Consider the following 11,104-nt stretch of genomic DNA (forward strand, 5'->3'; position numbering starts at 1 on the left):
ATTGTGCATATATAGGCATAGGTTAGGTTAGGTGTTTAGGTTCTGTTGGCGATTATTTGTATTTGTAGTACGTGGGTGAAGGATTTACAGCTTTGTGGTTCGAACAAAATTCGTCAGTGAAACACTTGTTCCGGAAGTGTTCGAACGTCAACAGTTGTGAGTCGTTTGTAAACCGTTTATCATTCATAAACAGGGGGTTTGGCGGGTGCATGGAATCACATTTGGGTCTTTGTTTGGAGGACGGGCTACAGATTGAACCAGCTGTGTCGTGTTCTTGAAGCACGTGCTGAACCAGTTCTGTTACCATGTGTTTCTTAGTCATCAAGGACAGATTAACTATCCGCCCTCATCAACAAATGGCGAATTCTCGTGTTCCAGACACCAAACCCATTTTTATGAATTAAAAACACCTAACACACGACTCACAACAGGTGTATGTATTTTTTTTTCGAGCAATGCTTCTTTCACGTCCTCCGCTCGAATCCCACCTCTATACATGCTTCATTCACGTACTGCAAATACTAGTAATGGCAGCCCATCCTCCAAACAAAGATCCAAAAGTGATTCCATCCACCCGCCATACCCCCTGTTTATGAATGAAAAGCGGTTTACACACGACTCACAACTGCTGACGTTCGAACATATCCGGAACAAGTGCTTCACTGACGAATTTTGTTCGAATCACAACGCTATAAATGCTTCACCCACGTACTACAAATACAAATAATCGCCAACAGAACCTAAACACCTGACCTAATCTATGCCTATATATACACAATATGCCAATATATTATAATATTAATTTATACTTGAGAAAATTCCCGTTTTGAATGAACAGGATGTAAAAATTTATGAATGCGTCTGTGGGGTTGACCGCTGAATGTAATGGACTTGAGTCGAGGACGGGTTGAGTAATGGCCAACAGAACCTAAACATCTAACCTAACCTAAGTTAGGCCCAACTATTCAGCACGTTCTAATAAGATATAATATTACCTTATATATAAGGAAATGCAAATTTTTGAACAAGTAGTACGTTAAAATTGATGAAAACATCTTTGGGTTCAGTCGCCGGCGTCTTAACGAACGTAGCTTGAGGACAGGTAGCAGATTGAACCAGGTGTGTTGTTTCATGTGTTTCTTAGTCTTGAAACACGGATTGAACCACTTGTGTCGTGTTTCTTAGACATGAAACACGGATTGAACCACTTGTGTCGTGTTTCTTGGACATGAAACACGGATTGAACCACTTGTGTTCTGTTTCTTAGACATGAAACACGGATTGAACCACTTGTGTCGTGTTTCTTAGACATGAAACACGGATTGAACCACTTGTGTCGTGTTTCTTAGTCATGAAGCACACAGAGTAGGCAAGTCACGCAGAAATTACTTGTATAAAGATAAGTTATTAACTATCAGATAACACTGTCCTATTAGCGTGCATATATGCCAACTCTCACTCTTAAGTTGTCGTATCTAAATATTTTGTTATGCCCACTGGAAGGAGATGCAAATACTGGCAACTATGTAAATCACTTCATCTGTCAGTTTTTGCACGCAAAGTCCTCAACACATATTAAAAATGTAATTATACAAAGTAAGACTTTGTAATTATACAAATGGAGACTTTGATGAAACCGCGAAAATGATTGTGATGTAATCTGCGCACAGTGTAAGGCGAGGGATGACCCTGACTAGGCTACATTTTTCAATAAATAATTAATAATTCCGGAAGTGAACTTTGAAACAGATGTTGCAGTTTAACTTCAGATTTCAGCGTTGTTCACCATCTATATCCATATATTTTTTTTAGTTACCCTGTAATTTTTTTTGTTACTCTTAATATACTCGCTCTGTACTATTGTGTGAGTCACTGTAATGTACAGGTTGTGGAGTGTACTTTAATACTGTCTGAATCACTCTGTAATATTATTTGAGTAATTTATATTGTCTCTGTAACAGTTTGTTTAAAATCAGTGAATTGATTAATTATTAAATATGTGGCACGTTAACAAGGTGGTCGCTGGCGCGGGATACAGTAAAACAATACAAAAATTAAACGTTAAAATACGACGGTAAATGTAAAATACAGTAATAATATTACCTCGGAAAAAATAAATAAAAATAAATTCGTCAGGTAGAGGTATTCTGAGATCAGCCTCTCCGCTCTGTAACGGGTTGTATTTACCGGAATTTACCCGAGGCCACTAACACACTAGTGGCCTCCACGAGGACAGGAAGCCGGCGTCTTGCCAGTGGTACCTCTCAATTGTCCTCTTGTCATGAGAGGTGTACACTGATTATCAGTTAATATACACTTGGGAGTTTACTGTAGCCCTGGACTATGTTCAGGACTGAAGTATACTTGGTTGTTGGTATACCAAGCCAGTAAGCTGACGTGTTGATGGTTAAAACTACTCAAGACTGGTACTGCAAGTCTCGCACGGAACCAATGGTCCCTTCAAGAAAAATACATAATCTCAATTCAAAGGAGAAGCACCGGATGCCACCACCCCATTACCCATTAGTTACTACAAGGGTATTAATAACAACCAATTAGGGGATCACCAGTGGTTCATGGGGGAACCATCGCGGCCTAGCTGTTGACTTTAATTACTGCCGAGAGAGTTAGTCTTTTGATGTAATCATTTACTGACAGTTGTGTTAAACAATTTAATACTGGAAAAGTTGGGAGGTTCATACAAGGAGATTCAACAGCCTTGATGACATGCACGGGAGATGACGGGCACGGGAGATGACATGCACGGGATGTGACATGCACGGGGAGATGACATGCACGGGAGATGACAATAGAGGGAAAACTAGTGATACATAAAGATGGACATTTAACAAGATTTTATTTAATCGAAATTATGATATTCACCACAGATTCCTAAGTCACCTACGCTGGCAAATTCCTAAGTCACTATCCTACACCGGCAATTATTAATTAAGTAATTTAAACAAGGAAAATACATCAGAGATATCACAGTTACTTTTGACCAAGGCCTCTCAACCGGCTGGAGATTCACTGCCTCTCAACCCGCTCCCTGGATGTTACGATATCAACGCTTTCTATGGAGCGAGATATGGTGATATCTACGCCATCTATGGACCTGCACTCCAGGGGCCAGATTCACGAAGCAGTTACGCAAATACTGACGAACGTGTACATCTTTCCTCAATCTTTGGCGACTTTGTTTACAATTATTAAACAGTTAATGAGCTCCGAAGCACCAGGAGGCTGTTTATAACAATAACAACAGTTGATTGGCTAGTTTTCATGCTTGTAAACTGTTTAATAAATGTAACCAAAGCCGTCAAAGATTGAGGAAAGATGTACACGTTCGTCAGTATTTGCGTAACTGCTTCGTGAATCCGGGTCCAAGGCATTAAGTGAGACGAAGACAACGCCATCTGTTGGCGGAGGTGTGGCGTCTGTGAAAAGGCTCCTGTTTCATCCCTCAGTTAGGAGGTGAGGTCGATGATGACCTCTGGTGAGTGAAGTAACAACTTCACTCACCAGTCAACGCCATATAGATATCAACGCCATCTAGATTGTTCATCCGATTACATTTTACAGTTCCCCGGTGAAAGGTTGGCATCCTATGTTCTCCGCGTGTACTTTCTGTCTGGCTAATGACGTATATCCAAAGAGGTGAAGTGTTGAGTCTATTGGGCTGTGGAAAGCAGTTGACTTTGGGTAGTCGTGAACGCCTGACTTTTTCCTGTGAGAGGACACGTGGCCGCTATGGGCAGTAAGTAGCGTGTTAGCTGTTGTACTGTTGTAGGTAGTGTTGTGTGGGCCGACGTACCCGGGAATTGGTCAAGAGGAGTTACAAGATGACAGTAGTGGCCGTCTGCTGAGAGGTGTTGCTAGTGTGTTTGCTAGAGACTACTGCCAAGGTGTTAATTATTTGTGACCCATGTCAGCGTGTTGCTGAAGTCCTCTGCCAGTGTGTTTCTGGAGAGCAGGTATGTGGGGTATTGGGACATGGTGACGATTAGGTGTGTGGACTGGCTCATGTTCGAGGAAGGTAAACTGGCCGGTGATTACCAATGAATGTGGACGACGTAGTTAGTGGACTACGTTAGTAGTCCACTAACTTAGTAGTATGGTTAGTAGAGTTAGTATGGTATAGTTAGTAGTATGGTTAGTAGAGTTAGTTAGTGGACGTAGATAGTGGACTCGCCGGGATTTGAAGAACACTGCAGATATATTCAGTGTCCTGTGTGACAAGAGACAATGTGTACTTGTGAGTAGTTATACTTCGATAAATAATATAAGCCTGACCCACCTGCATCTTGAAAACATAACTCTGCGTTTTATAAAAAAATATTAATTAAAAGCTCTTTGACAAGTCATCCCAGACTGATCTCGTAACTAATGGGTGAAAATATACCACTCCAACGTCTTTATGGGAGAAGATCAACTGCCCTCTACTTGGCATGTGAGGCCAGAAACTTTTTAATTTGAGATAAACCAGCCTAATAGAGGAATTTCCCTATTGAAAGTTGTTTGACGTGTCTCTTAACTAATGGAGGCCGATGGCAACCTACTGGCCTCTTAGTCATACTCGCCAGGACAGGAGGAGAGGGAATTAAGAAGAAGGGAGGGAGGAGGGAGAGAGAGAGAGGGAGAGAGAGAGAGAGAGATAAAGGGAGGAGGATTTTCCTGGTTATTATAAGGGTAAGACATTTAGGTCAGAAAATATATACAACCCAAACATGGAACCTAAACAAAGTAAGAGAAGAATATTGTGAAATTTCGGAGGAATACCAAGAAACAATTATCAGAGAATTAAAAGAACTACGCAAATAGGCTAATAAACTAAGTTTAACGACATTGGAGGACAGTAAGACCAAAGGAAATATGATCACAACGTACAAGATACTAAATGGTCTAAATTGAGTCTTTTTTTTTCCCAGTTGAGGGACAAGAGAACATGCCAGAGAAATGTAATGAAATCCCCTTGTGTGGTGAACATGAACCACCGGGCGTGCACCAGAACACCAGGAAGTAGGCACATGAGCTTATGTGACAGGCGGGTCCCTAGAGCTTGATCTCGCTCCCTGTCACCACAACCTTCTGTCTAGCCTGTCCTTTGGATGCCTGTCAAATGTTCACAATTAATCTGTACATTAACTGATCTTTTATTTGACCTTTTTAGTATCTCGCAGAATCCAAGCTGTGTAAGGGAAGACATATTGGGAGTTAACACTATTATAAAACCTCGCACAAGAACAAGAGGAGAAACGACGACAAACTACATCACAGGGATTAATTAGCATGTGTAAGTGTGATGGAAGTTGTATTAGGTAATTAACTACTTAATGTTTACAAGGATCAGGAATAAGGTCGCTATTATTTGCATACATTTTCTTGTGTGTGTGTACTCGCCTAGTAGTGCTTGCAGAGGTTGAATTTGGGCTCTTTGGACCCGCCTCTCAACCGTCAATCACCTTGATTTGATTTTTGATTGTTGCCGCCGGAGGCGGCTAGTTTATTGTGCATCGCATACCTATCCTGTGAGCGGTAGCGCAAAAAGCATTACAGAGGGCATAAAAGATCAGACATCAATTTAGATTATTACATAAACAATTTCATCTATCCTTCACACCATATAGCTACAATGTCAGCTAGTTAGAGAATGTTCTATTTCAAGAGCTATACATTTACAGTAAGTCATTATACATTAATGGAAGGTCTTATCGCTCATACATAATTGTTTGAGCAGTGGAGATATTGGTCATAGGGGAGCTTCTGTTTATTATTAGTCTTCACAATACACTACTTGTTACTTAATCTCATATGTCGTTCATCTACTGGAAGCGAAATTTGGATACATTGCAAGAATTTCAGGTAATTTATCCATGGTAATAAGATAGGTTGCCATATCATACAGAGTGAGCTTAGATTTATCTCTAAATGGCTCAATTTTACTACATTCCAAGATATAGTGTTCGCGTGTGTGTCCCTGTCTTTGTCCACACACTTTACACTACATCATCTAGATCCCTATACAAGCCGAACTGCCAGAGATACTTGTAGCGAAGTCTTATTCGAGCTGTGACAACATCTGTTAGTCCACTGACTTTGTTACTTGCCCAATACACATGGTTTAACTTCACACATTTCATTGTGATGAACAATGGACCTGCTTGTTTCAGTTTGCACTATTCTACTTTCTTCAAATCCATCCAGGAGTTCTCGTCTAATGGCACTTTTAAGGGACCTATTTGATAACTCAAGATTCCATTCAATACTGTATTTACTGCAGCCTTAGCAAAGGCGTCAACTTTATCATGTTCCTGCATGCCAATGTGAGAAGGAATCCACAACATTTTTATATTTACCCTCTTGCTAAGTATGCTTATATATCTATGTCTGGCTTCTGAGACAAGCGCCTTATTACTTGATTGAAATCACCTGTTGTACAGATTCCTGAGCCTACTGGGCTCTTATCAAATCTACATCTGAAACTGTGTATGGAGTCAGCCTCCACCAAATCACTGCTTAATGCATTCCATATGTTAACTACTCTGACACTGAAAAATTCTTTCTAATGTGCGTGTGTGCGTGCGTATTATGAGTCGTTCAGTAAAACATGTATAAGCACATATATCTACATACTTATCTACAAAATGTGTTAAGTGTGTTTATATAACAAACTAAAAGACTGCAATGTCTTATTATGCTCCTGATTTACTATAAGAATATATATCTCCCGCTCACGTATTTACTCTGTAAATGTGGTGCTTGGACAAGCCCAGTTATTGTAACGAGGTCTCCAGCTGCGTCTCCTGAGTGGCAGAGCTGTGGTGAAGATCAGGGTGAGAGGGACCTGAGTGGCAGAGCTGTGGTGAAGATCAGGGTGAGAGGGACCTGAGTGGCAGAGCTGTGGTGAAGATCAGGGTGAGAGGGACCTGAGTGGCAGAGCTGTGGTGAAGATCAGGGTGAGAGGGACCTGAGTGGCAGAGCTGTGGTGAAGATCAGGGTGAGAGGGACCTGAGTGGCAGAGCTGTGGTGAAGATCAGGGTGAGAGGGACCTGAGTGGCAGAGCTGTGGTATACACTTGACCGTCACAGATCACTTACGGGCTCACCATAGCCCGTGCTACATGGACACTTCGTTCTGAGTAGCTAAATCTATAGCAACAGTCACTGGGACACGAAGTGTGACAGATCTCTTTCTCTTCTGTGTCGTAAATCCTGTACACAGACCTCATAACACTTTCCTTAACCTCTACTGATACATAGTGGCACAGAACACAGATGGTAGTGACACAGAACACAGATGGTAGTGGCACAGAACACAGATGGTAGTGGCACAGAACACACACACACACAGATGGTAGCGACACAGAACACAGATGGTAGTGACACAGAACACAGATGGTAGTGGCACAGAACACAGACACACACAGATGGTAGTGGCACAGAACACACACACACACAGATGGTAGTGGCACAGATTTACCAGTTGTTGTCATGGACATAATGGGACTGTCACGTGAGTAGTGTGTGGTCCTAGCCTGCTGTTGGAGCTCTCCTCTCTCCCATCCCTCTCCCATCCCTCTCCCACCTCTCACCCACCCCTCTCCCACCTCCCACCTATCTTCTACCCGTCTACCATCCATCTTCCACCCATCTCTCTCTCCTTGCCACTCTAACATCAATCTCTTCATCTCCAATATTTTGTTTTTATATGGAAATAAATGAAGTTGAGAGGTACAGTGGAAAATTGTAGAAATGTTAGATATGTGTGTGTGTGTACTCACCTATTTGTGTTTGCGGGGGTTGAGCTCTGGCTCTTTGGTCCCGCCTCTCAACTGTCAATCAACTGGTGTATAGATTCCTGAGCCTACTGGGCTCTATCATATCTACATTTAAAACTGTGTATGGAGTCAGCCTCCACCACATCACTGCCTAAAGCATTCCACCTGTTAACTACTCTGACACTGAACGAAGTTCTTTCTAATGTCTCTGTGGCTCATTTGGGTACTCAGTTTCCACGTGTGTGTGTGTGTGTGTGTGTGTATTCACCTAGTTGTGTTTGCGGGGGTAGAGCTTTGCTCTTTCGGCCCGCCTCTCAACTGTCAATCATCTGTTTACTAACTATTTTTTTCCCACACACACACACCCCAGGAAGCAGCCCGTGACAGCTGACTAACTGCCAGGTACCTATTTACTGCTAGGTAACAGGGGCATTCAGGGTGAAAGAAACTTTGCCCATTTGTTTCTGCCTGTTGCGGGAATCGAACCCGCGCCACAGAATTACGAGTCCTGCGCGCTATCTACCAGGCTACGAGGCCCCCTAGGTCCCCTGTGTGTGTGTGTGAGTTTTGTCTTAGAAAAATACACACATACACAAAAAGTCTTACAAAGCTTTTTATAAGCTTTCTTTCGCCAGGTACGTGGTGAGTGTTTGTGAGGTTCTTTACGTGTATGTCACTCGACACGTGTGGTTATACATTCCTGAATGCTTTGGAGTATCTACAACACTCAGATGCTTATGCACGTGTTTGGCTGGTCCTCTTTGTAGGCTCATATTGTGTGCATGTGGCTTTTCTCGTATTCGGCAATTATGTATCGTGGGCCTTGGTTGGCCTTGAGAGGATCAGAGCTCTATAGCCACAGCAGTACGCGTAGGCCACCTTTTTCTGGAGTAATCTTTCTAGTCACACACAGAGATCACACTAACGTGATGCATCAAATGAACAAATCCACAAGGGCCGTGACGAGGATTCGAACCTGCGTCCGGGCAGTGTCTGGGATGCTCCCGGACGCAGGTTCGAATCCTCGTCACGGCCCTTGTGGATTTGTTCATTTGTTTAATCTTTCTAGTACTTGATGGTATATTTTTTATGGTATTCCCACAACTTGGTGACTTACTGTTGTATGTTGGGAATTCCTGGAGCTCTCGGTTTGTCTGTTCATACGGTGGATGGTGTTTTCTTGCACTTCTCAGTCCCTTTGCACAGCCGGTAGTTTATGCGTGTTGTGTTTCGTTAATTAAGGTGCGTAGTGGTACTGGAGGGTGGTGGAGATGCGGCCAGACTATAGCCTTGAAGAACTGTAGCTGTGTGTTGGTGCCGAGGTCACCGAAGCCTCTCACTTTGCCTAAGGCCCAGTTTTTTTGTAAGTTTTTTTTTGCTCTTCGTATTCTGCCATGTGAATTTTGATTCTATTTCTGTTAATTCTAAGTTTAGCTTAGTTTAGCTTAGTTTAGCTTAGTTTAGCTTAGTTTAGCTTAGCATTTTAAAAGCACCGAATCACCTTCTGTGGTTGAGTGTTCAATAAACCCTTGAACTATATGTTTAACACTTCTCTAACCCTGTCCATAGAGGACAGAAGAAAATGTATATATGCTGGTTAGCATTGTAAATGTCCGGCCACGTTTGTGGTAGAAAATAATAATAATAAAAAAAATCCTAAGTTTCACTTTTCTGCCAACATTCGTATGTTGGATTGGGCGGTTGTCAAGGATACTGGGCTCCAGATTCATCAAAACGATGATTATTTTTGGACTTTTTGTTGGTATTTGTTTTTCATGGGTATTTCTAAGTAATTTATGAATCCATTCTGAGGTCTTACAAATCACAGTAACACTCTGCTTTCTGTTGCTTAGGTAATGTCTTATCCACTGGAGTAACTTACCTGCTACTCCTGTCTTTTCAACAGCTTATGCACCAGCTTCGTATGGCGTATTGAGTCAAAGGCTTTCTGACAGTCCAAGAAAATGCAATCTGCCTGCCCTTCTCTTTGTTGCTAATTTATTTTTACCTCGTCATAGAATTCTATTAAATCTTTGAGGCAAGAGGAAGAAAATTTACTTTTAGATAGAAATGAGGCAAAAATTAAAACAACAGAAAATGGGATTCACTATAAAGGCGTGAACGATGAAGAAAACCTTCACTTGAAATGAAAAATAGAGCCACTTTGCCCATTTGAATAATGAAACATATTTATTGGTGGACCAATATCTACTTACAGGATTATACAGCCCTATAGCTGGGCTACTGTTTCTTGAAGGTAGTATGACACTGGCCACGGGACACAGCTGTAAGTTAAAACCACGATGGCCGACGTGGCATTATTCTCATGGGAATTACAGCTTTCGACAAAGTTTGGCACACAGGCCTGAAATACAAGATATCTGAGCTAGGATAACGTCCCAACCAAGGGGTACTTGACTAGGGTTGAAGGCTGGTGAGGGAGGGGGAGGAAAGGCAAGGGGAAGGGGAGGAGAAGCAAGGGGAGGGGGGGCAGATGAAACAAGGGGAAAAGGGAGAGAGGGGGAAGAGTGGGAAGGGGAAGAACGGAGGAAACAGTCATTACCAATGACCGTAACACTTTTAGTGTTCTAATTGCAGCAGTTACTGGAGGGTGAGGGAGTGTTATGTGGTGTGAGCACGAGGGAAGTGTTCCTTTATGCTACGGCACTTATCCATTTGTTTAGTTATGTGTTCATGCCGGAGGGTTTCTTGCCCTCCAGTCAGAAAGTTGCCCTCCAGTCAGAAAGTTGCCCTCCAGTCAGAAAGCTGCCTTCCATTCAGAAAACTGCCTTCCAGTCAGAAAGCTGGCTTCCAGTCAGAAAGCTGGCTTCCAGTCAGAAAGCTGCCTTCCAGTCAGAAAACTGCCTTCCAGTCAGAAAGCTGGCTTCCAGTCAGAAAGCTGCCTTCCAGTCAGAAAACTGCCTTCCAGTCAGAAAGCTGCCTTCCAGTCAGAAAACTGCCTTCCAGTCAGAAAGCTGCCTTCCAGTCAGAAAGTTGCCTTCCAGTCAGAAAGCTGCCTTCCAGTCAGAAAGCTGCCTTCCAGTCAGAAAGTTGCCTTCTAGTCAGAAAGTTGCCTTCTAGTCAGAAAGCTGCCTTCCAGTCAGAAAGCTGCCTTCCAGTCAGAAAGCTGCCTTCTAGTCAGAAAGTTGCCCTCCAGTCAGAAAGCTGCCTTCCAGTCAGAAAGTTGCCTTCCAGTCAGAACACTGCCTTCCAGTCAAAAAACTGCCTTCCAGACTTAAAACAGCTTTCCGGCCAGTTTGTGATTATTAATTCTTGGCTGTGGGGGGGGGCGTCTGTATTGGGTTTGTTCATTGCTGATATGAAGCA

This window comes from Procambarus clarkii, chromosome 1 (genome assembly GCF_040958095.1).
Source record: "Procambarus clarkii isolate CNS0578487 chromosome 1, FALCON_Pclarkii_2.0, whole genome shotgun sequence".
NCBI classification, from domain to species: domain Eukaryota; kingdom Metazoa; phylum Arthropoda; class Malacostraca; order Decapoda; family Cambaridae; genus Procambarus; species Procambarus clarkii.